We start from the raw sequence: 25,653 nt of genomic DNA, 5'->3' as shown, positions 1-25,653 counted from the left end.
ATGTTCCACAACATTGATGTCCTTTTCTGGATTCATCAGGTATTATAAAATAATGTCTGCAAATAAAGCCAAATTATGAATGCCATAGCACATATACCTTTGTATTTGAGTCTCTCATTTTCTTTGCCAATGACAATAAATATAAGCAGATAAAGGGAAAAGAAGACAGCTCTGCCTGGTTCCTCTGTTCAAACAATTTATCAGAGAGGCGCCCTCTCACTTTAATTCTTGCCTCTGAGTCCATGTCCTCTTATCTAGTCTTACTGTATCAGAAATGCAAATGCTTCCTTTGCAGTACTCACAATCAGAGTTTATTCAGTTGAAAGCTTTCTCTGCATTAAGACCAAACAGCAGCAGCAGTGGTATTTCTTATATGTAGCTTTCCCATGAATCATTATTCTATTAATATTGTCAAATGTTTGTCTCCCCTCCACAAAACCACTTTGATCAATATATATCAGTTTTGCCAACACCTTTGCCATACTTTTATCTAGTTTAGACATAAAAACTTTAGTCATGGTTTAAAATTGAAATGGGTCTGTATGAAGCTGGCTTTTTACCATATTTGGGTAATGCATGTACTACAGCTTTCTTTCAAGATGTTGGTGCTTCCCCTCCTATTTAAAATACTGTTAAGTAAAATCTTCCAGGTCTTAATCACTTTCCTCCTCTTAACTTTTAGACTTTGACAGGAATACCATCTGTCCTTGGAAACTTTCCTGCAGATTGATTGAAGTCTCTCTCTCAGGTTTATTGCCAGACGAATGAAGTAGAGTCCCCTTCAGTTTGCTGGTTCACTTTTTGTTGGATAAACTATTTCCTCCTTGACCTGTTTTTCATCCAAAAAATTCCAGGAAAAACATTCTTGTCTTGTCCTATTCAAACTATTAGTTGTTGAGCTTTATCTTCTTCCTGCTATGGAATACTAGTCCAGTTGCTTATTTGTGTTTCATAAAATTAATACATTCTGTTCCTTCCAGTGACTGTGGTACAGCAGAAAATCTCAGACTACACAGAAACAAATCTAACTACTATTTTCTGAAGCAGCTCTTTTTGAGAGGCCTCATAACTCCAGCTAAGTTTTTTCTTAATTTCATCTTCTGTTTTTTTGTAGTTTTCAGTTCATCTGAGCAGTTGCTTAAAGCTTCCATTTTTCCAGCCATTTGTTACTTGAGTTGTTATAGTCCTTCAAAGTTTCTTTTGTTTTAATCACCTCTAAGTACATTTGCTTTATCTTTTTTCCTGTAAATTACTGGAAGCCATCTCTTGTACCAGGGATGAAGCTTTAACTGCTTTTTGCTGAGCAGCTGCAGGATTCTTCCCTGACAGATTTTTCTTTTTACCTTTTCTGGTTGACTTTTTGGTGTCTAAATTTCTTCTTTGCTGGCATATGGGCAGTGTACTTACTAGCCAGTAACTGAATTTTACCTTAAATGACGATTTTACTGCTGTCACGCTGGGTGATCTGAAACCAAGGTATTGATCAGAGTGCAGCCATCTTTCAGGTCTTATGGTCAGTTATTTTTTTTCATTTTTCACAGTGTTTCTTTGAAAACTATCATTTTTTACCTAAAATTGTATCTGTGTTTACTTCAAGCCAAGCTGTCAATCTCCCTGCTTTTTTTCCCAGTGTTTAAAAATGGGGGATACTCCATACTTTTGATGTACATAGACAACTCTGTTACTATCTTAATAGAACAAAATCTTTCAGAACTCGTGATCAGCTGTTCATCATCATCATTATTATTATTGTTGTTGTTGTTATTACTGTATCATCATCTTCCCAGTATTTTTTTGTCATGGCCTAGCCTCTCTTTCTGTTGGCATGAAAGGTCTCTGAAGGGCTTGGTACCCAAACATGACTCATCGTGAACTGTTTGTGCATGTAGAAGGTGGCTTAAACTTGGGAAGATGGCCAGCTGTTGTGTTTTTGACAGAATATAGTAGCTTCAGCTACTGCAGCAGTGCTCATTCAAACATCTGTTATGGTAAGTTTACTTATACAACTGCACTTTCCTGACTTGTTCTTTTCCCTTTGGCATGGTCCCTCACTACTCACCCCATGCTCTCTTCTGTCCTTCCCCCTTATCCACCATTCCTCAACCTTAAGCTATATAATAGTGAAATTGGCTATCCGTTAGCCTGGAAGAAAGATGCTGTTTCAAAATTTTCACAAGTGAAAAACATGCTGCAGTGGCTCCCACAAAAGGGATACTGCAGTATAAGTACCCAAAAAAAAGTAACTGAAGACTTAACATTCTGCTTCTCTTTTTCTGTAAATTGGGGGGAAAAACATAATTTAGCATTTTGTACACAGATCCAGTAGTCAGTATGTCCTATTCCTTTATCAAGTATTTTTAAATGCCTAGAGGATAGCTACTGCATTGATTAGTTAGGATGTTTTTGTATGGGGAGAATTATGTCACTCATTAGCCAGTACTTAAGGTAGTCTGGCCTGCTGCCCTTTTTTAATGTAGCTTACCAGAGGATACTGTGAATTCTGTTGGTTTGAGCTCTTTTGTTCCATTGCTTTTCACATGGAGATGTTTTTCTATTACAAAGTTGGTGGAGTTAATTGCTTCAACTAGAGTAATGACATAAAGTGGGGTATGTGCTTTATAGTCCACCCACAACGATGCCTTGCCTTGAGTCATGACTTACAAGTTTAGAGTAGTTAAAAAAAAAAAAAAAAAAAGTGCATTGTATAAGGCTGTCTGGCATGTTAAATATTCCTATTGAGAGGTTACTACTCACCACTCTTCCAATTCTTTTTGACTAGCAGCAATGAGGTGAGAAAGTTCTTGTTTTTTAAGCCTTCTTGAGAGCTACTATCAGGTAGGCTTCTTGTGAAGCATTACTGAAGAAAACCAGTTTCAGGGATTTATCCTTACCAAGGAATTTTAATTTTGGAGCTACTTTCTCAAATTGGATTTTCCAAACAGTCTTGTTTATGTATGTATATCCTGTACAGTGGCATGTTCTTGCTGGATGCAAACAGAATGCATCAAAGATGACATCAGATCTACTTTGCCTAACATCCCAGAGAATTTGTCTTATTGTTGGCCTAATAAAGTCCATTACAGTAGAGTGCAGATTGTTTAATCATTGTAATCAGTGCAGCAATGCACTGTCTTGTCCCCCTCCAAGTGTCACAGAATCTTGTCCAAACCATATTAAGTCACTCTCAAGGTGACTTCAATGCCATCTTTCTAATCTTTCTCCTGACTTCAGTCTCTGTCAGCTAATCAATCAATGAACAAAGTTCAACTCATTCAGTTGTAAAAACATTCTCATAACCAACCATTATTCAAAAAATAAAGCACATTCTTCTCCATACCCACCATTAATGATTCACTTTTCCATTTCCTTTAGTCACAAAAAGTCCTACTTTTTCACATACAGAATAGTTCACCGGTGCAGGTACTCACTGTTACTAATGCTGTCAATGGTGTAAACTGGTACATGATTTACATTATCTGTAATGCTAGCAAAATTGTATCCAAAACAGTCTGCCCTTGTAAATTGCACCTACACGATGACATAAAGACTTTACCATCTTGTCAACACAAAAAAAAAAAAGAAAGCGAGAGATTTCTGGAAAAGCTGAAAAACTATAGATTTTCCTGTGGGCCATAATTCTGCCTTTCTCTCCATAACCAAGCTAAACGTCAGTCAGACAAACACAATTTGCATATCTATCTTACTTACTTGCTTAATAATCTTCTGGTAAGAAGTCAGTGTGTTACCTGTTGAAACTAAACTGTCGCACTCCATATTCCTTTACTTCTAATAAATTTGCTTCCGAAATCTCCAAACCACTCCTTAAGATACCACCACAGCATTTCTCCCAATCCTTTCCCACTAGAACCTTTGTATTTAAAAAAGAATATTTCACACTGACAAAAAATATTATTCTCTTTATCCACACATGGGTCATTAGGCTCTGAAGGCCTCCCCCCGGTTCAGATAATTCATCTTCATTATTCCTTTTTTTTTTTTTTTTATATTCTGTCAGTCACAGTATACTTTCCCTGTCATCTGGAAGGATGCAGTAATCATTCAACTCCTGAATGCATTAAGCTGTCAGGGCTTACAGGCGTCCAGTATCCCTCTTTCCTTTTATAGGTAAACTTCTGGAAAAAAGTAATCTACAACAGACTACTTACCTCTGCAAATATAATATTTTATCTTTTCATCAACATGGCTTCATAAAAGACGAGCACTTCTAGTGCAGTCCACATTCTGGCTGATATAGTGCTCATTTATACAAGTGGTGGATAGCCCACATGACATAACTTTCCAATGTATTTGACTCTGTTAACCATTAAAAATGTCTTCACTCCTGCCAACATTGGCTCCTCCACTCTCAAATGGTTCACTGTTTTCCTCAAACGTAAAATGATTTCAGTTAAAACTGCACTGCATTCTGTGCCCAGCAGCATAACATTTCAGGATGGTCGCAAGATTTTATCCTTGCACCCACCCTTTAGTATGTACAGTGATTCCCAGCCTACTGACCTCTGAGAAACTGAGCTCACACTGTTTGCCAGTGACCTAGTGTTCTCCCATTCAGGCTTCAAGTATAAATTTATACTTCAGAAATTGTAAATGAGACTGCATCCACGGTTACTGGTCAAACAGCTAGCACTGAGTTTGAACAAAATCTTCAGAACCTTTCATAAAGCAAATATTCTACCACTGCAGACCATCCTTCCCCCTCATACAACAACAAACTCGGAGTGTTTACTTTCCTTTTAAATACCTGTGTCTTACTTGACTTAGTTTTAGATGTGTCGCTTTACACTGATAATCTTAAAACTAAAATGAAGTCAGCCCAGTTTAGCTGATGTAGAATCTCCCACTGTGTAACCCCTGAAGGCAGGAATGCTACATTAAAAATATATTTCTACTACAACTTGAATATGCCTTTTCCCTGTTTTTTAATGCATCCAAGAAAAAAGAAATACCTTTAAATTATTTCCAGCAAAATCTGTCAGTTTAACTTTCTTCCACTGAAAACTGGACAGCACTACATGTTACCTGTCAACTCATTCTTGACTTTTCAGATTTCCTCTTAGTTTGCCTAATGCATCTCTCTCTACCCCAAACAAGGCGGTTTGTAAGAAAAGAAAATATCCCTTCCGTACTTCACTCCCTGTTTAACAATGCTGTAGATCTTTCTTTCATCAACTGATTGTGTCTTTTCCATTTTAGTATCCATCCTCTAGGACTCTCTACTGGTAATGTCTGCATTGTAGGGAACTTGTCCACATTCAGGCAAAAGCTACTTCATTTCCTAATGAAGGAAGCTTCATGCTCTTGCTGCTTCTCTCTCTGGTTATCAAGAAGTTTGTAACTACTTTCCTCTAGCTCCGTAAATCTTCTTCATGAGAGTGTCATTATGATAGCAAATTCATTAGATTTGAGTGGCTTTTGTTACCACTTCCAACAGTCTTTTGCAAATCTTGTTGAGACCCCACGTTTTCCCAGACAGTCTGAGAGATAGAATCATCACTTCCTCCTATGTATCTTTTTCATGGGTTTCCTCCCAAGGGCCGTTCCTGGTGCACCTCTCCAGGGAGGTGTACTGGGGTTATTCCTCATAAATATTCTTAAGACTTCATGTGACGCCTCTCAGTGCAGAGGAGAGATAATACAATCAGCAATCAAAGGAGAATAGTATTGCTGGAATTGAGTTCATCAAGTCTTTGTGAGTACCTTCACAAGGCAGACCCTGTATTTTTTTTTTTTTTTTTACAAAATATCACCACGGAGACACTGATATAGACTGTATTTTGTATAACATATATCATGGACAGAAGTAGGTTAAAAATAAAGATGGTTAGGTGCACAATTCCCAGAATAAAAAAAGTGCCCAATCCCAGTAGGTTAACTAGTACCAGGACTGGAAGAAATGACAGCATTGAATTCTCAAGACACTGAAACATTCCTACAGTGGAGTTAGACCAGACACAGGGGGAGGATGTCCCTCGTGTTGTAGAAGGTAGTAGTAGTCTACAAAAGATCACAAAAACTGATGGTGGCAAAAAAGAGCCATATAGAAGATCGAGTGGACTACTGAGGATAAGAAAGAAATTTTGTGTTACTGTTATGCAAGAAACCCAGAATTTCCAAACTGAAGGTATACAAAATGATTAAGAGCGAAATTAGAGAAAAGAGCGAAAAAACTGTCAAGCTTCAAATGCAAATTTGTGTTCATTAATAGAACAGATTAATGAAAAATGTCATATAGACCAAGAAACCTTGGGCCGTTTGGACAAAGAAGCAACTGGAAGTGCTAGAAAATAAAGAACAAAATCTAGAGATCTTTGAAAGGTATAAAAAAGAAATATGGACGTGGGAAAGCAAGGGATCTGATATGGTGCAATATTTATGCAAAGTAGAAGGACAAATTAATCAGTACAAAAAAAGCAGCCCCAAAAATATTAGAAGAGCAATACAGGCAAAGCCACCTAGATGAGGAAAATTTCACAGTACAAAAAATAAGATCACAAAGGAGGAACGTAGAACAGAATATTAGTAAAGTAGAAATTAAAAAAAAATAGAAGCAGAAGTTATGGAATTCATGTGAAGTGAAAGATGTAATGTAGAAGGTCTAACACAGGTTATATCACAGCATGATGGAAAAATGTGTCGCCCAAGTAAGGAGAAACATGAGGAGCAGGAGACATCTGAAGAAGAAACATGGACACTGGAAAAAAGAGATTTAATATGATGCAATGTTTATGCAAAGAAGAAAGAAAAACTAATCCGTACAAAAAGAGCAGCACCAAAGATTATATTTGAAGAGAAATGCAGGCAAAGGCATCCAGATAATGAAAATTTTACAATAAAAAAATAGAAAACAAAGAGGGAAAGTAGAAAGGAGGATTAAAAATGGAGAAGTTAAAGCAATAGAAACTGAAGATGTCCTTCCATTTCACTGCTACAGAATTCATTACATTAAGGATCACCTGCCAGGGGCGGCCCAATGTCTGGCCAGTATATCAAAGCCTTTAGGGCGTTTAAAGGTACGTTTAAAGGTACGCTGTATGTCACACGTGTACTCCTTGCGTGGAGTAGGGCATAAAGGTGACATCTGGATGTACCATCCTCAGAACGTCTTTGCCACCAGTCCGAACGTCATCGCTTCATTCTCTGTCTGAACACCCATTCTTTTGCTGGTTGCAGATAAGTGCCCTGTTGGGGTTCTTTTTTTATTTATCGTTCTTTATTGCTGCTTGTGGGGTTTTGTGTCATCTAAGAAGGGTAAATGCCAGTGTAGGAGACAGATTCCCCATAAAGACCGTCTTGATCACTGTTTATTTTGCCTAGGTGCCTCTCATGACCATACATCCTGTTCCATTTGTCAGGGCTTTGTACATAGAACTCTTTGTAATAGACTCTCTTCATTGGTGCTCTATCTTGAAAATCAGTATCTTAAGCTTCTTGCGAAGGGCATAATGGAGGGTCCTTCCTGCTCCGTGGGACAGCAGTCCGTGAAGGAGGAGGGCAAGAAGCCTAGGTCAGAATCTTCTGCTGTTAAGCTTCTGCCAGACATCACTCCTGAGACAAGTGAGTGCCAGGAGATTCACCCACGTTTATCACTGGATTCCTTTGCTGCGACTGGGTTGGCATCTGGCAGGGATACAACTTTACGCATGTCCAAGGATGTATTGCAGATGTCCGTTTTCAGATGTTCAGGGGGAACCACAGCTGATTATCTCTGAGGGGCCTAGGAGTGTTCCACAAATCTTAGTCCAAGAAGAAGTCTTTCCTACCATAATTGAATGCCGTCCTGGTTCAGAGCTTTCCAAATTTTATAAGGTGGATGTCCCACTGTAGATAAAGCAAAAGACTAAACATATCAATGTTATGTTGTCCTGTCTTGCCTTCATTCTATGCTGCCTGGGTTTGGAAACAACTTGGCCTTATTCAAAAGATCCAGAGCTTCCACTGGCTTGAGGCTATGCTCTATCCTATGATGTTCTGGGAAGATAACCCAGATCTCGTTTGCCGCTCAAGCAGATAGGGTGTCTTCTGACTGGTTCTTGGCTAAGTTTTTTCTTCATATTATATTTCAGCACTAATCATTTAAAATTTTATAGTTGGATTATTGTTAACCTTTAGTTAGTTAATTAGGGGCATTTTGTCTGTTTCTCCCTGCCTTTGCTGCTGTTGGCCATCGTCCTTTTTCTTCAGGCCTACCTGTTTTCTCATCTTAGTTCACTTTCCCTCACCTCAAGCTCATTTTAATTGGAGAGCTTTTCCTATCCCTTTCAGGTAGCTTGTTTAAGTAGAGGGCTGCTAGCGGCATGTTTAACTTAGAGGGCCGCTCCCCTCCTGTTGTTTTTTCCCTGTAGTCGCGAAGAGAATCCGTTTAAGTTAGAGGATTCTCTCCTGCGTAGTTGTGAGTGGTTCGTTACTTAGCGTTACAGATATATAAAAATCTTTTTTGTATTTGTAGACTAGTGTGTGTGTTCTTGATTGCTAAGTTTCCTTTGGTAGCTTTTAGATGAAGCTGTGTGTGTGTGTGTGTGTGTGTGTGTGTGTGTGTGTGTGTGTGTGTGTGTGTGGTGTACGGGTTTACTGGTTTTCAATCTTGGATACATTACTTTGTGAGGTAACAAAGTTTAGAAACTTTTCCTTTTTTTTGGGCTTTCATATTGCTTCTGCCTTTCTTGTTATAGATATGTCTATGGATCAGAAAGAACCCAAACAGTCAGGATTCAAGAAATGTGACAAATGCAGCCAAAAAATGTCTCTTACTGATGGGCACACCAGTTGTATTTATTGCCTGGGTGCCCTCCATTTGCAAGAATCTTGTGCTTTTTGCTATGCTTTCAGTAGCAGAGTACTCCCTGAATGCAAGAACAAGCTTATTGTCAGAGCATTATTGAAGGTTCCATTTTCAGAGGCTTTGGAAGGGTCTCAGCACTGCAAACCTTCTTTTGGATCCCCTTCTTCCTAAAAATTTGAGACGTCTGGGGGGGGGGGGACCGTTGCCTCAGATCTGGTCTTAGAGCCGCTAAAAAAATTGTGGATAAATCACCTACCTTGGGACCAAGGACTCTTGGCTCTGAAAAGTCTACCTCTTCGGTTCCATTTGCAGTTATGGAACCAACAGAGTTTCAAGTTAGGAGACGGTCCCCAGTTTTGGAGCTGGTTAATCCAACTTTGAGATCTCTGCTCCTAGAAGGGGCAAGATCACCTTCATTGTCCTCCCGTTCCTCCAGGAGTCTGTCTGATGATGTGGAGTGGGTGGCAAAGAGACTACTTTGTACACTGGTGCTGGTAAAAATTCTGTCGACTCTGACCCAAAAGGAACTGAAGCCAACAAAGGCACCATCCCCTTCTTAGATTCCTCCTCTGACCTGATTGGGGGCTTTGGAGCCAGAGGACTTGCGCCCGATAGTAGTGGAAGCATTGGAAGCTAGACCTCCAACTGGATCGTTGGTTTCGACATCTGCTCTGACTACGGTTCTGTCATAATCTGAGGAGTCTAGAAGCCAACGTTCTCCCATTTGGTCCGGGGAGGGGAGTTGGATCGGACAGCTGTCCAAGCCGATTCTGCCTCTCGAGGCTTCTGCGCATTTGAGCTTGGCTCCTACATTGGCTTTGGAGCCAACCACTCTGCTTTGGGGTCGGTCTTTCAGTTCTTTGGTGCCAGGGACATCCTCTGAGTGGGGTGAGGGGGCTTTTGAGCTGATGGAGAGTGCTGTCACCTCCATGGCTCCACTTTCGGGTTTGAGTACTCTTCCCTCAAAAGCGCTTCTGTCTCGGCACCATCACTCCCCCCCCGCAAGCACAGAGATCCTAAGCCCCAGAAAGCCCTTGCGGGCGAGACTATCTCTTCCAAAACTTCTCCCAAAGTACCCCTCTGAGGAGGTCCCTTGGAAGAGATTGTGCAAGAGGAAGTACATAGACTCCTCTGATAAGTCTATCACCTTAGATACTGACCTGGATAATTCGGAAGGGTCCCCCACAGTCCCCCTTTGAAGATGTCTCCCTTGCAGACATCCTGGAGATCCTTAGAGGGGGTGGCTGGAAGCCCACCAATCCTTCCGGTGATGAGTCGGTATACCTGGAAGCTTTTGGGTCTCACCCTTTCACCTCTTGGGTGTCTCCACCTTTTGACCAATTGATGAACGTGATTGCTCAGAAGGTGTGGGGCTCTCCAGATACAGTGGAGCCTGTTCCGAGGAGGCCTAACAAATTTATTACAGCACCAACAGAGAGAATTTTTAACCAAAGGTGTCCCGGTAGATGCTATGGTGGTGACGGCCACCTAGAAGGAATTATCAAACTTCCTAGTCTGTTATCTACCGAATAAGGCCTCTCCAATGATGGACAGATATGTAAAGCATACCTTTTCTTCAGCGGCATTTACACTTCCATTGCTGAATTACTTGACCCTTTTTACAAGACTACAAAGGGATCTCCTGAAAGACCTAGGAGAATACCCTTCAGGGTAATGTAGCTACTGGGGTTTCAGATAAAGTTTCCTCTCAGCTCTTTACCCTAAACTCCATGGTTAACTCCTCCATGCGACTGATTTCATATGCAGCTGACTGAGCGAGCAGGGCAGCAGGTAAAGGAATTTCCTTAAGGAGACATTCCTGGATGCATCTATGTAATTTTGCTGAACTCTTCAAGTCTTCCTTCAGTAATGCCACTTTTGATGGCTCGTCATTGTTCAGGCCCAGAGTTAAGGAGACCATGACCAGGTGAGAACAGGATGGAAAAACTCCGCCTGCCATAGGGTTCCGTCTTTCCATCCACACTAGACCTTAGTAACAATGGAAGACGCTGACCTCGCAGCAGAGGGGGTCTGTAGAACCAGGGTGACAGGGATTCTTTCCTTGGAAAGCCCTTTCAGTGCTCCTGAGTGGAGGTCCACCTATCTGTCTCTGGAGGCAGTCGGGGGACGCTAATTGTTGTACCCAAACGCCTGGCTAGAAATCACACAAGACAAATGGGTATAAACAATCCTATCCAGAGGTTATTACATACACCTTTCCACTCCCCCTTGGAGAAACAATCCATCCCATATATCCCACCCAGTCAAAGGGACCATGCAACATTATAGGTACAGAAGTTGCTAGAAAAAAAGAATCATCCAAAATGTCCCCACAGACCAGATCGGATCTGGAACTTACTCTTAAGTTCTTTTTAGTTCCAGAAAAGACAGGGGACTGGACAGCAGATTAAACAAGTCCATCAAGAAGTCAAAATTCTGCATGGTGACACTGCAGTCACTATTCCTCTTTCTGGCGAAAAATGATTGGATGTGTTCAGCAGATCTGTAGGTTGCATACTACCACATAAAAATGGACAGGCGATCCAGGCGACACCTATGCTTTCAGCTGGGAGCCAGTCATTATCAGTTTTGAGCTCTGCCCTTTGGTCTCACTACAGCCCTTAGTGTGTTCAAATGCATGGCGGTGGTTACGGCTCACTTGAAGCACCTTGGATTCCATGCGTTTCCATACCTAGACGACTGGCTCCTAACCACCACCACCAGGCATCTACTAGTGCAAGCAAGGGACAAAACCATTCATCTCTGTACCAAGCTAGGCATTGCAATAAATTTCAAAAAATCTGCCTTGTTGTCTTCACAACGTCTTATGCTCTTAGGCGCAGAGTTAAACTCGAGGGAAATGTTGGCCAAACTTACCCACAAAAGGATTCATTACCTACACAGCCCTGCTGCGATCTTTTCACCACATCCATGAACGTCAAATGCAGCAGCTACTTTGCCTTGATTTCCCCCCCTCTGGGGAAGTCACCGAGGAATGTGCTCGTACACGATTGGCCCCTGGGATTACTCTGCACCTTCCCTCCCTTTCCCTTGATACCAAATGTTCTTCAGAAAGCCAACTTGTTGAGAAACACTTTTGATTCTCATTGCTCCATACTGGCATCTGCAAATTTGGTTCCCCTTTCTGTGGACCTATCTCTGAGGGGAACCGTGCATCTTGGACCCAGTTCCAGACCTTCTGACAAATTCATCAGGGACGTTCCATCCATCAATCCAGACCCTAAAGTTGACAGCATGGCTGCTCCAGTTCCATAAATAGCCAGGCTCCATGACATCTCCTTGGTAGTTAGACATATTTTGATTTCTTCTCACAAGCCTTCTACCATAAAACTATACTCCAGCAAATGGAAAGGATTTTCACACTGGGCCTCAGAGAACAATATAGATCCCTTTACGGCTCCCATCACTGCAGTGCTAGAATTTCTCACTAAACTTTTTAATGAGGGGTCGGCAGCAGCTACAATCAGAGTCCAGCTAGCTGCTATATCCAACTTTCATATTGGGGAAATGGGGCTATAAATCATGTCCCACAAACTCTGCAAGGCCTTTCTAAAAAGGAACTTTCCTGCTAAGACTTCCAGTCAGGGAACCCTCCAGCTCCATGGGATCTAAATTTTGTTCTATCCTCCTTAATTTTGCTTCTCTTAGAACCTGCATCATCATGTGACATAACGTTTTTGTCATGGAAGACACTTTTTTCTTTGTGGCCATTACCACTGCCAGACAAGTATTGGAACTCCAAGCTCCATCTATACGCCCTCCTTACATAGTTTTTCACAAAGACAGTTTCCTTACTTACTAATCCTTCCTTTCTACCCAAGGTGTGTTCGGAGACCAAACTAAATCAATCTATTGAATTACTTGTGTTCTTCCCAAACTGTGGCAAGAGGGCAAGAATATATATTACACCAGTTGGATGTACATGGGCAGTTGCGCTTTTACATGCATAGAACTAAAGATTTCAGAAAGTCAGACAAATTTTTTGTGTCCTTTTCGGAAAAAAAGAAAGGATTACCAGTCTCAAAAGTGACACTGTTGAAATGGCTCACAGATTGCATTTCCTTCACATGTAGAGCTCAAAACAGACCATTACCAGGCAAAGTGAAAGGCCATTTCACCAGAGTTATTGCAACTTCCTCTGCCTTCCAGGCCAGACTCCCTTTAGATTTTATTTGTGCAGCAGCCACATGGGTAAGACTTCATACCTTTATCACTCATTACAAAGTAGATGTGGCCTCCCAGACAGGGCTTCCTTTGGGTCCACTGTTCTGAAGAGTTTATTCCCTTGAGCCACCTAAGAAAGAAGGTGCTAGGGACACTGTCCCAATCAGCATAGAATGAAGGTGAGATAGGACAACATAACATTAAGAAGTTATGTACTCACAATAACATTCAGTGTTTGTTGTCCATCTCGCCTTCCTTCTTGCATCCCACCCTCCTTCGCTCCTGGAGGATTGGGCAGATACTTCTATTTTTTAATTGGATTATGGAGTCTCTGATTCCCTTCTGGGTCTTCTCCTCACAAGTTGATTCATTGTTAAACAATGTTATGCTTTCTCTTGCAAACATGATCTGGGTTATCTTTCCAGAGCATCATGGGGTAGGGCATAGCCTCGAGCCAGTGGAAGCTCTTGAGATTTTGAATTAGGCCAAGTCGGGAATGATGCTCAGTTCCAAACCCAACTAGCATAGAATGAAGGCGAGATGGACAACAAACATGGAACATTATGGTGAGTACATAACTTCTTATTTTTGCTCCTAAGGATCCGTAAAGCGAATGGCAGTCCTTCAGTCGGGGTTTGTTTAGTGAAACACTTTTTTCTGAAGGTGCCCTCCTTTCAAATGTTGTCCCTTCAGACTTTGTTTCCTCATCTGCTTTCTCAGGCTTATGTGGTGTCGCTGGATTTCACCCTTTTCAGGAAGTTTTTACATTTCTTTCTTGCTTCCTGGCATTTTCAGTTCTCTGTTTTGCCTTTTGGCCTTTCTACTGCCCCAAGGGTATTCAACAAATGCCTCACTCCTGTGATTGTTTTTTTGCAGGATTCAGGGGATCCAAATATTTCCTTACTTGGACGACCTCCTGTTTCAGGCATTTTCTCCAGAGATCCTATTGCAAAAATGTTTATTTTGCCATTTTCCTCCTGCAAAGCATGGGGTTCACAATTAACTTTAAAAGTCTTTTACTCCTTCTCAAGATCAAGTTTTTCTGGGGTGCAGGATACGGACAGTGCCTATGCTGGCATCTCTGTTTCCTCCCAAGGCCTCGACACTCATTTCTTTCTTTCAAACTCTTCTTCCTGTGGCCTGTTTCAGTCAGGGAGTTTCTGAGAGCTCTGGGATTCATGGTGTCCACCATCTCTATGCTCCCTCTGGCCAAACTCCACATGAGAAAGTTTCAGTGGCTTCTGAAGTCAGTTTGGCTTCAACGTGTGCATTCCCTAGACTTTATAGTTCTTCTGCCTTGTCTCAAGTAGGAACTTTACAGGTAGATCCAGCAGTTGTCTCTGAATCCAGGGCACCCCTTTCATCACTCTCTTTTCCTTCTCGGAAGCTGTTCACAGATGTTTCAGAGTTGAGATGCAGCTTTTGGCTCCCTAAAAGTGCAGGAGGATCTGGTCGCCTCTTCAACAGAACACATCAATATCAAAGAAGTGAGAGCTCATCTGCTGGCGCTTAAAGCTTTTCATCCTCTTTTCTCTCCTGGACCTCTCAAGGTATTTACAGACAATACCACAGTGATGCGGTATGTAAACAAGGTGGGTACAAGATCTTATAATCTTTGCAGATTGGCACTTCGTGTGGGATCTTGCGGACCAGTATCAAGCGACTCTTCAGGCAATTTACATTCCCTTAGGTCAAAACATTGTGGCAGATACTCTGAACAGGTCTTTAACTCAATCCCACGAATGGATGCTTCACAGGGATGTGTTTCTGGACATAGTCCACCAGTGGGGTGCTCCTTATATACATCTCTTTGCCTCCCCCTCTGAATAGATAACTTCCTCTATTTTGTGCCGGAGTCCCAGGTCCTCTGGTTTGGAAGGTGGGCACCCTATGTTTTTCTTGAAAGGGGATATTCCTTTATGCTTTTCCTCCCCTTCCCCTCATTCTAAAAGTCATTTTCAAAATTCAACAGGATGCTCCCAAAATCTTGTTGCTGTCTCAGCCAACAGGGAGTCGCCATTGGTTCTCTCTTCTGCATTTAGCTATTGGCAATCATCACAAGTTGACTGACAGGGTGGACCTACTCACAGGAGACAAGGGAACTCTGACACTGTGGATGATAGGATTTTGATTCCACACAGACACCTTTTTTCCTGAGGATGTGCTTAGGGTCCTATAGGAGGCCAGGAAACCCAATATTAGGAAATCTTGCATGTCCAAATGGAAGAGGTTTTCTGTTTGGTGTCTTTCTTCTTAACCTAGATCCACTTTCTGTGGATGTTCCTTTGGTTATCTTTTGTCTGTGTGAATTGCTCAATGCTGGGTTGGCTTATTCTTCTATTAGGGCCCACTTATCAGCTGTCTCTGCTTGTCTACCTTTATCTCCTCCTTTAGCTTCTAGATTTGAAACTCAACTATTCATAAAAGGTATGCTTTATATTAGGCCTCCCAGGAAGCCTGTTCCTCTACCTTGGGATCTTTGTTTTGGAAGAGTAGACTGGTTCCTTGTGAGCCTGCAGCTTCAGCTTCCTTTCAGCGTTTCTCTTGGAAGACTGCACTTTTGTTAGCCCTTACTTCTGCCAGATGGGTATCTGAGCTTCAAACCCTTCTCCTTCTCCTTTTTTGGTGTTTCATAAGGACATGGTGTTCCTGCATACTAATCATCGTTTTTATGCCCAAGGTGGTTAATGAGTTGTCCCTTAATCACTTTCTTTTCATCCCAGGTCCTTAGGATTAGCTGTATCCAAGCAAACCATGTATTTTTGGATCTTAAAAGCTATTTATTTTGGTTATTCTTTTCATGCCAATAGCTTTCCTTATTCTGTTAAGACTCATTCTACTAGGGCTGTGGCTTCTTCTGGTGCTTTTTTTCAAGGGTTGGATACTAACTCTATTCTTGAGGCAGCTACCTGGATTTGAGCATACATTTACCAAGCACAGGTTAGATGGAATTGCGAGAGCTGGTTTTACTAGGGCCATCTTTCATGGCTTTCTAGAGGACTGTGCTGGTCCTTCCTCTTCCCAAGTTACTTCCTGAGCTTTTGCACTCTCCTTAATGTAATGAATACTGCAACTGTGAAATGGAAGGACATAGTACAGTTGTGTAAAATCTTACCATAAAGGTAGATGTCCTTCTCTTCGATGTTGCAGCATTCACTCCCTCCCCCACTAGTCCATTTGCCTTCTGGATGTACTGTTTTTACCTTTTTCTGTTCCTTGGACTGGCATTCCTACTGGGGCTTTCAGTTCTGAGGATGGTACTTCAGACATCACCTTTATGCCCTATGCTATGCAAGGAGCATCCATGTGACCTATGGAGTATCTTAAAGCAACCTAAAGGCTTTGGTATACTGGCCGGATGTTGGGCCACCCTGGGTAGGGGATCCCTAATGTAATGAATACTGCAACAGTGAAGAGAGAGATATCTACTGTTATGGTAAGATGCACCACTTTATGGATTACCTGTGAAGTGAAGGATTTAGTGTAGAAAATCCAACTCTGATAAAACCACAGCAGGATAGAATAATAAATTCTGAAATTAATAACGAAGCAGTGGAGAGGGAAACATCTGATCAGTTCACCACCGCAACAGGAACAGGCAAGCAAAAACTGAGGATAGTGTAAATCTCAAAATGCACTCCCTCGAGGCACTCCTTAAAATGGAGAACATCGATATCTGTGCAGTGACTTGAGACCTGGTTCAAGGCTCCAGAGAGCACCCCTGCATTACCAGGCTATAACTCGTACCACACTTTTCGGCCATCTAACCTGGACCGCAACACCAAAGGCGGAGGTGTGTCCATATTATTAAGGATATCCACACCTCCAGGCTAGTTGCTCACCATAATGCATTCAAGATTATCCAAGTTATTCTAACTCTGGGCAAAACTGCAGTCCAAATTGTAGCTTGCTACAGATCCCCCACCATGCCCCAGGATTCCCACTCCTCTTTTATTGATATACTGGAAAATATTAGGTTTCAGCCAAACACCCTAATAATGGGCGATTTCAACTACCCCACCATTAATTGGGAAAACTACTCATGTACCAACTCCTTCGCTCAACGCTTTCTGGAATTCATGAATTCCAATGCCCTGGATCAACTTATCCACACACCCACCAGGGGCAACAATATCTTAGACCTAGTCATTACCAACATGAGTGACCGGTGTTCCACACCTGAAGTCAACTCCTCGTTGGTCAGATCCGACCATAAGCTAATCACCCTAGATATCCACATCCTGCCCCCCCCCCCCCATTAAGGAAACCACGGTAAAAAAATTTCTTCAAAGCCAATTTCATGCTTCTTAAGACAGAAGTGGTGAACTTCATGACACCCATGCAGCTGTACAATACAGTTACGACTGCTGAATGCTACACAAATGCACTCTTTGAGCACTTACACGAGTGCATGGATCGTGCTATCCCAAACAGAACCAAGACCCTATTCTCCAAAAAAAAAAGGAAGCCAATCTGGTGGTCCCCTGCCATAAACAAACTCTACAATAGAAGGAAGAAACTGTTGTGAAAGAGTAAAATTCCATGAGTGGAAGAGCTCCTTGGTCAGCTTCAGTAAGAATCCCTTATAAGATCCTCCAAAGCTAGCTACAAAAACAAAATCACCACTGATTCTAAGGACAACCACAAAGCATTCTATAGCTATGTCAAGACTCTCAATGGCAACACCCAGATCTGCTCAGAGTTGCAGCACAACGGCACGAAAATTACAGAACCAACTGATATTGCCAACATCCTCGCAGATAGGTTCAGTGCTAACTTTACCTCCCTCTCACCCCCTAAAGGGCCCATATCTGTACAGGAAAAATGCAGAGTCCCTGTAATCACAACTATGCAGGTAAAAGCTGCACACTCTAAAGCCAAAATAGAATAAAATGGCCCCCCACCAAAGCACCATGTGCAATCATAGCCTCACGTCAGGCTTTGTTGCCCACTGAATGGCACACAGCAACAGTTATTCCACTCCACAAAGGGGGAGCCACCACTGATCCTGGGAACTATCGCCCTGTTAGCCTGATGAGCCTGGTCCTGCAAGGCCATGGAACGTATCATCATGGAACTCATAAACAAAGACATTGGTAACCTCCAAACTCTGGACCCCACCCAGTTTGGGTTTGTGAAAGGCAGATCATGCCTCCTGAACCTGATCGACTACTTTGAAGCAGTCACCAAAGCCGTAGAGGGTAAGGTGGTTCACACAGCTTATCTTGACCTCTCCAAGTCTTTCGACACCATCCCCCATTCTGGAATTTTAACTAAACAAGATATAAATCCCTACATCACAAGATGAGTTATCAACTGGCACACTGACAGAACCCACACTGTAAAAGTTGCAGACTCCAAATCTGACTTCAAACCAGTGACAAATGATGTACCACAGGGTTCAGTCCTGGGACCTCTCCTGTTTGGTATCTACTTCTCTGAAGTACAGGCCAACACAGAAGGTCTTTGGCTAATGAAGTTCGCAGATGACTGCAAACCAGGAGCCATAGCAGAGTCCCCAAATGATGTGGACATTCTACAGAAGGGCCTCACTGAGACAGATCCCTGGTGTTAGAGCCATGGCCTCAAGCTCATTGCCAAAAAGTGCATTGTCATCCCATTTGGTAAAAACTCTGTACCCATGAACTACCACATAGGCAGCAGTCTACTTAACAATGAATGTGTGATAAGAGACCTTGGGACCCAGGTGGACAGTAGTCTCTCCTTTGATAGTCACATCACCACAGTAGTCAGGAAGTCCTTCTACATGGCACACATCACCACAGTAGTCAGGAAGTCCTTCTACATGGCACACCTCATCATAAAAGGGTTCCCATCCAGGAAAAAAGAGGTCATTGTTCCCCTCTACTCAATACTCATTAGACCCATTATAGAGTACAATGCCCCTTTTGGAATGCAGCTGACAAGACATCTGCAGCAGCTGGAAAGGCCACAGAAGTACCTCACAAAGATTACTGCCCTCAAACAGATGCCCTACACTGACAGTCTCAAAAAAAATCCAGCTTTACTCCATAGCATATCACCTACTCCAAGGTGATGTCTGCCTAACATATAAAGCTATGTCAAAGCCAGAGCTGTTGGACATGCTACACCTAAAGAAATCCCACTCCCTCTGAGCTACTCTCTCTAGGGACCAAAACCTTGTCACCGCAATAAACGGGACATGCTGGAGGGATAGATTCCTGTCCCAGAGACCTCCCATACTCTGGAACAAGCTACCCATCTATGTCAAGCAAAGTTCCTCATTAGCACTCTTCAGGAAAAATCTTGATGAGTGGATGGGAAATGGGAAATACACCCTGGGGATCACTTCTGTGGCTCTGCTCTACAGGGGCACAGGAAAATAACTTTCTTGGGTGGCGTAAGCCAGGGAACCTTGTTGGCTAGGCTTACTTAGGCCCTTTGGGAGATAGCTTAGTACCTACCTATGAACCTATATGAAGATGCTTTGGCGTCTTCAGTGGGAGACCAGTATAAGAGTTCAGTTGAAGTTGCACAGCAAGGGAAGGAACAAGAAACGTAACTGTGATGCAGTTAATGTTGTGGAGTGATTAGTCAGCGAGTTCCCATATGAAAAAGCAATGGATGACGAGATGAAACTGAAGAGAATATGGCACAAGAAGAATGCTCTAGAGCACTGTAGAATGCCAACTGGAAATGGAGAATAAAGAATGTGCCCTCAGTTTAGAAGAAAATGATCTAAGGGAAGAGTTGCTTGATGTAGTAGAGATGTATAGACATTTTAAGATCAGTGAAAGAAATAGAATACGGAAAGTCAAGAAGACCCAAAATGTTGTAAGTTTGATAAAACAAATGAACACTGTAATCAGGACTTTTCATAGAAATTCATGCGAAATAACTGAAGTAAATAGGATGTACTACTGGGTAGCTAAATTTATAACAGATGGTCTTATCAGAAAAACACAGGGCAGTAAGGGAAAGGAAGGGGAAAAATCAAATGCCATAATGGAAGTATCTAACAGTGAAAACTATAAAGCAATTAAGATGAGGTGTCACTGTTAAGAGTACAGAAGAGGGAACAAATCAACAAAAATACTAAGAGGTATATGTGATAAATGCAACATGCAGTATCCAAAGAGATCAGGATATATAATACAGTATTGCAAGTAATAAACTAAAGATATCAGTACAGGCAGAAAAACTTAAAAAAAAAAATATGCAGATTGATATAAGTAGAAAATAAGCAATTTATTGATGACCCAAAAAGTTTTTTAGAGAATTGGGAAACAAGGCAAAAGGAATTAAAAAAACACACACACACACAAAAAAAGAAGAAATGGGCACATTTTGTAGAAATATCTATCAGGATCATGTGGAACATAACAAAGATGCTGAATGGATGGAATCAATAAAAGAAAGAATAAGATGTTCAAATGTACAGGGTATGAAATGGGATGAAGTTACAGCCAGAGAAATTGAAACAAAATTTAGAAAAGCTCCTAAAACCCCAGGCCGATATGCTGTATCCAACTTCTGGCTAAAAGTATTAACATCTTTACATGAAGATTTAGCCATGAGTAAGAACTGTTTTATATGTGCACCCTGAACAGATGCTAACCTAGTTAGCAATAGGAAAAACAGTACTCCTTAAAAGTGAACCTGCAAGCTGTTATAAAACATAGACCTATACCTTGCCTTCTGATGATGTTATAAACTGTACACTGGAATTAATGCCGATAGAGTTTATAGTCATCTAAACTCAATCATGGCAATAAAAACTACAAAAGCATTTGACAGTATACCACATTCATGGATAAAATGATGCTTGCAAATGTATGAGTTACACCCTACACTGATCGATTACATTACAGTGACCACAAATGGTGGCAAACCATTTTGCAGTTAAGCCATGATAAAGGACGATAACAAAAAAGAAAACTGCACTAAACCACAGCCAGTAAAACTTAATATACTTTGAGTAAGCACTTTGATGAACTCCATTTGCTTCTTCAGACTCTAAAAACCATTATACATCCAAAACAGTACTTAAATAAAAATACAAAAGTTAACCAGCCAATAAGATACTTCCAATTGACAATGAAGTTCAAGCATTTATAGAAATAGTAACAGCAACCTACAAAAATGACTCAAATAAATGTTAAAGTAATATAATAAAAACAAAAAACGCAAAAAATTTCCTATATAATAAAATATCAAACTAGATAGAATAGTCAATGACTTGGTCACAAATACATATACAAAAACCTTTGCAAATGCCTACTGTATGTCATGTTCTTTCTATACAGAAGTCCTCACATCTGTTAATTCATAACACTGTGTATCATATCAGATGTTAAAATACCTTCAACCTAAAAATTAGCAAGTGAAAATAGACTTATCCCATCAAAACAGAAGTTGTCATTCTGCACATTATAATCATAATTAAGGTTTACAGCGTTCCAGTGGAGTTCCCGTTAACTCAAAGGAATCCTTGTAAAACATAGATTCTTAGATGTACTGTGTGAACGTAATGAAGCATTCCATTATGTAATGCTAGTCCATCCCTAAGTTGAAGCATGACTGGAACTGTTAAGATGGCTCAAAAATGTCAAACAGCTCAGGTATGCTACCTAACAATAAAACTCACATAAAAAATGACTCCATAAAACATAACACTAAAACTAACCCATTCCTAAAATGTGAGCACTCGTATATGCACATTCTATGGCTGCTGGTAGATTTAAGCTGCTGTTTAATAGTTTATTAGTATCAACTGTCTTTGGAACTCTTATTCAGCACACATTTCATGTGAAGGATGATTTGATCCTATGCCCCTAACTTCACTGCAAGTGCAGACTCCACAAGAACAACACAGCTCTTGTCGCCAACCCCACACCAAACTCAAAAAATACTACTCTGTTAAGCTGGGCCTTAAATAAATTATCCACAACGCCATCTACTTTCGACTTGACAATATATCACCTAAACTGCCAATACCGAAGAATATAAACTCAACTTTTAAGGCTGAGGTATTATTACAAAGAAAATTTATCCATCTCACATATACAAACTGCCTCAGACAGCCATCAACATATACAGGTTAAATAAATAGAAATAAATCTTGGTGCCCTAATTAGCTAAAGCTAGACCTACTTAACTCAGTTAAGATACAACATTCTAGTCACCATACTACGCTCACCTCCGTAGTCTCCTAGCTTGCAGGGCTAGTCTAATTGGCACAAATTCATTCAACCCCAACCCTTTATGTGCCATAAGTCTGATAATCCATCGGGACTCCAGGGTCTCTTTACAATTGATCAAATCACCTCCTTGCAGGTGGTCATAAGCCATATGTATAACCAGAAACCTTGTAAAGGATAAATTATCCCAGGGATAAAAATTCAAAGGGGGATATTCTAGGGTGGCTTTTTGTCACTGCTGCTCTTTTGTCTTGCCCTTAACCCATTAAGCTGTCTACTTAACAGATTAGGTCATGGATACAATTTAGCTCCCAGAAAAAAAGGAAAGACTTCTCATCTTTGTGAATGATTTAAAACTATAGTTCGTTAGATGAGGAACTGAAAGCATGACTACAGGTGATGAAAACTTTCTCAGATGATAGAAGAATGTCATTTGATCTTGATATATGTACAAAAGCAATCTTTAAAGCAGGAAGGCTGCAGCACCAAGAAAATGTTAGTGTGGAACAAAAATGTGACCTAAAATAACTTGAGCAAGAAGGAGTCTAAATATTTGGGAATTGATGAAAGATCAACAGTAAAACATGAGCAAATGTGAATAAAACTTACTAAGGAATATTTTAAAATATTATAAAATTAATATTGAAAACAACTCTTAGGAACAAGCTGTAAACCAATTTGCTCTCCCTATCCTAATTCAGTTTTGGAGTGATTGACTAGCCCCTAAAGGTAGGTTGGACAGGAAAACAAGAAAAGTGCTTCATGCAGATCAAATGATTTTTACAAACTGGTGTATACCAAGATTATATATTCCCCATTCAGAAGGAGATGTGGGCCTCCTCTAATTGATTATATGTATAGATCCACCATTGTGGGACTGCATGCATGTCTGCTGACCTCACAAGATCCAAACACAGGGAAAGTTTTTTTAAACATGAGGAGAATAAGTCTAAGATGACTTCCCTGCTTAGTTTAGCAGAAGCATATCCGTGTCAAGCAAGAATGGAAATCAGACCAGAATTAGATAAAAATCGGGCAGTAACTGAATGTGCCAACCCCCTCCCCCCAAAAAAAAAGTGAGAATAAAAGGTGAAGGATCAGATGAGAAGTTAAGAAATGTGGAAAATGTTTAAATATAGTTGCAAGTACAGAAAACTCATTGAACAAACTCGTGTCAATTAGGACCGAACACAGGAATGGTTAAGGAGAGTAAATTTAAACCAAAAGATGAAAGGTTAATATTGATGGCCCAGGATAGCGGACTTGCGTACACATTAGTGAGTCAGTAGCTCAGTTGGTTAAATGCTCTGTATATAGTACATTTTACCACACACAGACCATAGTTCAAATTCATTGCTAGGTAGCACTAAATATTATCACAACAACTGGAAAGGCCACAGAAATACCTCACAAAGAGGATTACTGACCTCAAACAGATGCCCTACGCAGACTGTCTAAAAAAAACTCCAGCTTTACTCTGTCACATATCGCCTACTCGGAGGCGATCTCTGCCTAACATACAAAGCTATGTCAAACCCAGAGCTGTTGGATATGCTCCGCTTAAAGAAATCCCAATCCCTCCAGAGCTACACGCTCTAGGGACTTTAACCTTGTCACCACAGTAAACAGAACATGCTGGAGGGATAGATTCCTGTCCCAGAGACTTCCCATACTGTGAAACAAACTGCCTATCTACATCAAACAAAGCTCCTCATTAGCACTCTTCAAGAAAAATCTTTGATTGGATGGGAGGTAGGAAATTCTCCCTGGGGATCACTTCTGTGGCTCTGCTCGACAGGGGCACAGGAACATCATTTTCTTGGGTGGCAAAAGCCAGGGTACCTTTTTGACTAGGCTTTTATGGGCCCTAGGGCCAATAGCCTAGTACCTACCTATGAGCATTAGTTTACAAAGTCCATTGAACATGTGGGAGAAACAGACAAATGCAGGTTTTGTAAAATAGAATTGGAAACGGTCGCTCATGTTGTTGCTGGGTGTAATACACCAATTGCAGAAGGACTGTATACTGAAAAGGATAATAATGTGGTGAGACTGTGCATTGGGGATTGTGCAACCATTATAATATTGAAGTAGTTGAGAAGCATTGGAAGCATGAGCCACAAAGCATTATAGAAAATTATAGTTTATATAACATGAGATTACTCATTACCAACAGTTCAAAAATAGGTGCAAGAAAACCAGATATAGTAGTCCATGAAAAGAAGACAAAAAGTAGCATTCATCATTGAAATTGCTACAATCATTGACTACAGTGTCTTGTGTGAAGAGAGAAAATGTCCTAAAACTCCCAGGATTTACCGGCTGAAACTAGGGCAGTATGGAAGAAGGATACCCAGACAGGTCTAGTATGAGCAATGGATCTTGTAAAAAAATAATTTACAGTCATACCTAGATATGTTACCAATACTGTAACTCCATATGAATTGTAGAAAGAGTCAATTGTGGGGACATTGTGGGTGCTACAAAGAGCATTTCTGGCTAACATCAAAGATTGAAATGGTGTTGATTTCATGAACTTTAATCATACTTTGACATTTAATGGAGTCAATTCCCGTCATGGTATTAGAAACCCAAAAGACATGGAGAAGGTAAACCAGGGGAGCAGGTACTATGGAGACTGAGACCTAATTGCCTGTTGTCTGGGATGTCATTCCTATAGTCATTACCCATGTTTGAGGTTGTAAGCAAAGGTAGGGGGACTTAAAGTGATGCGTAGATTGAGACCAGGCTCTTGCTTCACCACCACAGTCCAGTGTAGTGCTTTTAGTATTATCTCATCTTGTACCCCTGTCTCTCTCTACTTTCAGTCCTCCTTCATGAACAAAACTCCAGAATGCTTGGACTTCCAAGATGGCTGTACACTGACCAATAGCTTGATTAGACCTTGACCAGTATCAAACAGAAATTGCGAAACAAAGCCAATAAAAGTTTTCAGTTTGGGTGAAATTCAGTTACTGGCTAGTAATTGCATTGTTTGGATACCAGCAAAGGAGAAATGTAGAGAAAGTTCTAGAAGAATTATTATGCTGAAGTTGAGACTTGCAAAGTTGTACATATCATCTGTATTTTTTATAACATCAATGAAACAGTTATTAAAAGTGGAAAAAAACATGAAATTTCATGGACAGTCTTTCAAGCGCTGTTGCCAAAAACTGACTCGCATGCAAACAAATGTGTATGAAATTAATTTTGAATAGGTGTGGAGATTACTATTTTACAAAAACAGTGTCTTAGTCTTTAATGATCTCTGGGAGATCTCGGCACTTTTGGGAGAGAGGAGTTTCCTCAAAACAGCAACCTTAGCCAATAACCTAATTTGACTAGCTCTGCATCATTGCACACTTGGTTACTAGAGTTGTCGGACACTGAAGAATGAATTAAAATACAGCTGTGCCTTGTCTTTCCCTGTGATGTTGTTAGTATTAAAGTGCAATACACCAAGGCTGATTTGAATGTATTTACATG

The 25,653-nt window shown here is 40.9% G+C and overlaps 1 protein-coding gene across 1 annotated transcript in view; it reads left to right on the top strand.

Moving 5' to 3' along the window:
• The window catches only part of TM2D1 (TM2 domain containing 1), a 728,199-nt gene that overhangs the window by 119,902 nt on the left and 582,644 nt on the right, over nt 1-25,653 (top strand). The window lies entirely within an intron of this gene.

Source organism: Protopterus annectens, chromosome 10.part0 (genome assembly GCF_019279795.1).
Source record: "Protopterus annectens isolate FY-2018-M chromosome 10.part0, PAN1.0, whole genome shotgun sequence".
In the NCBI taxonomy this organism is placed as follows: domain Eukaryota; kingdom Metazoa; phylum Chordata; order Ceratodontiformes; family Protopteridae; genus Protopterus; species Protopterus annectens.
This window is presented reverse-complemented; position numbering and strand designations above follow the sequence as displayed.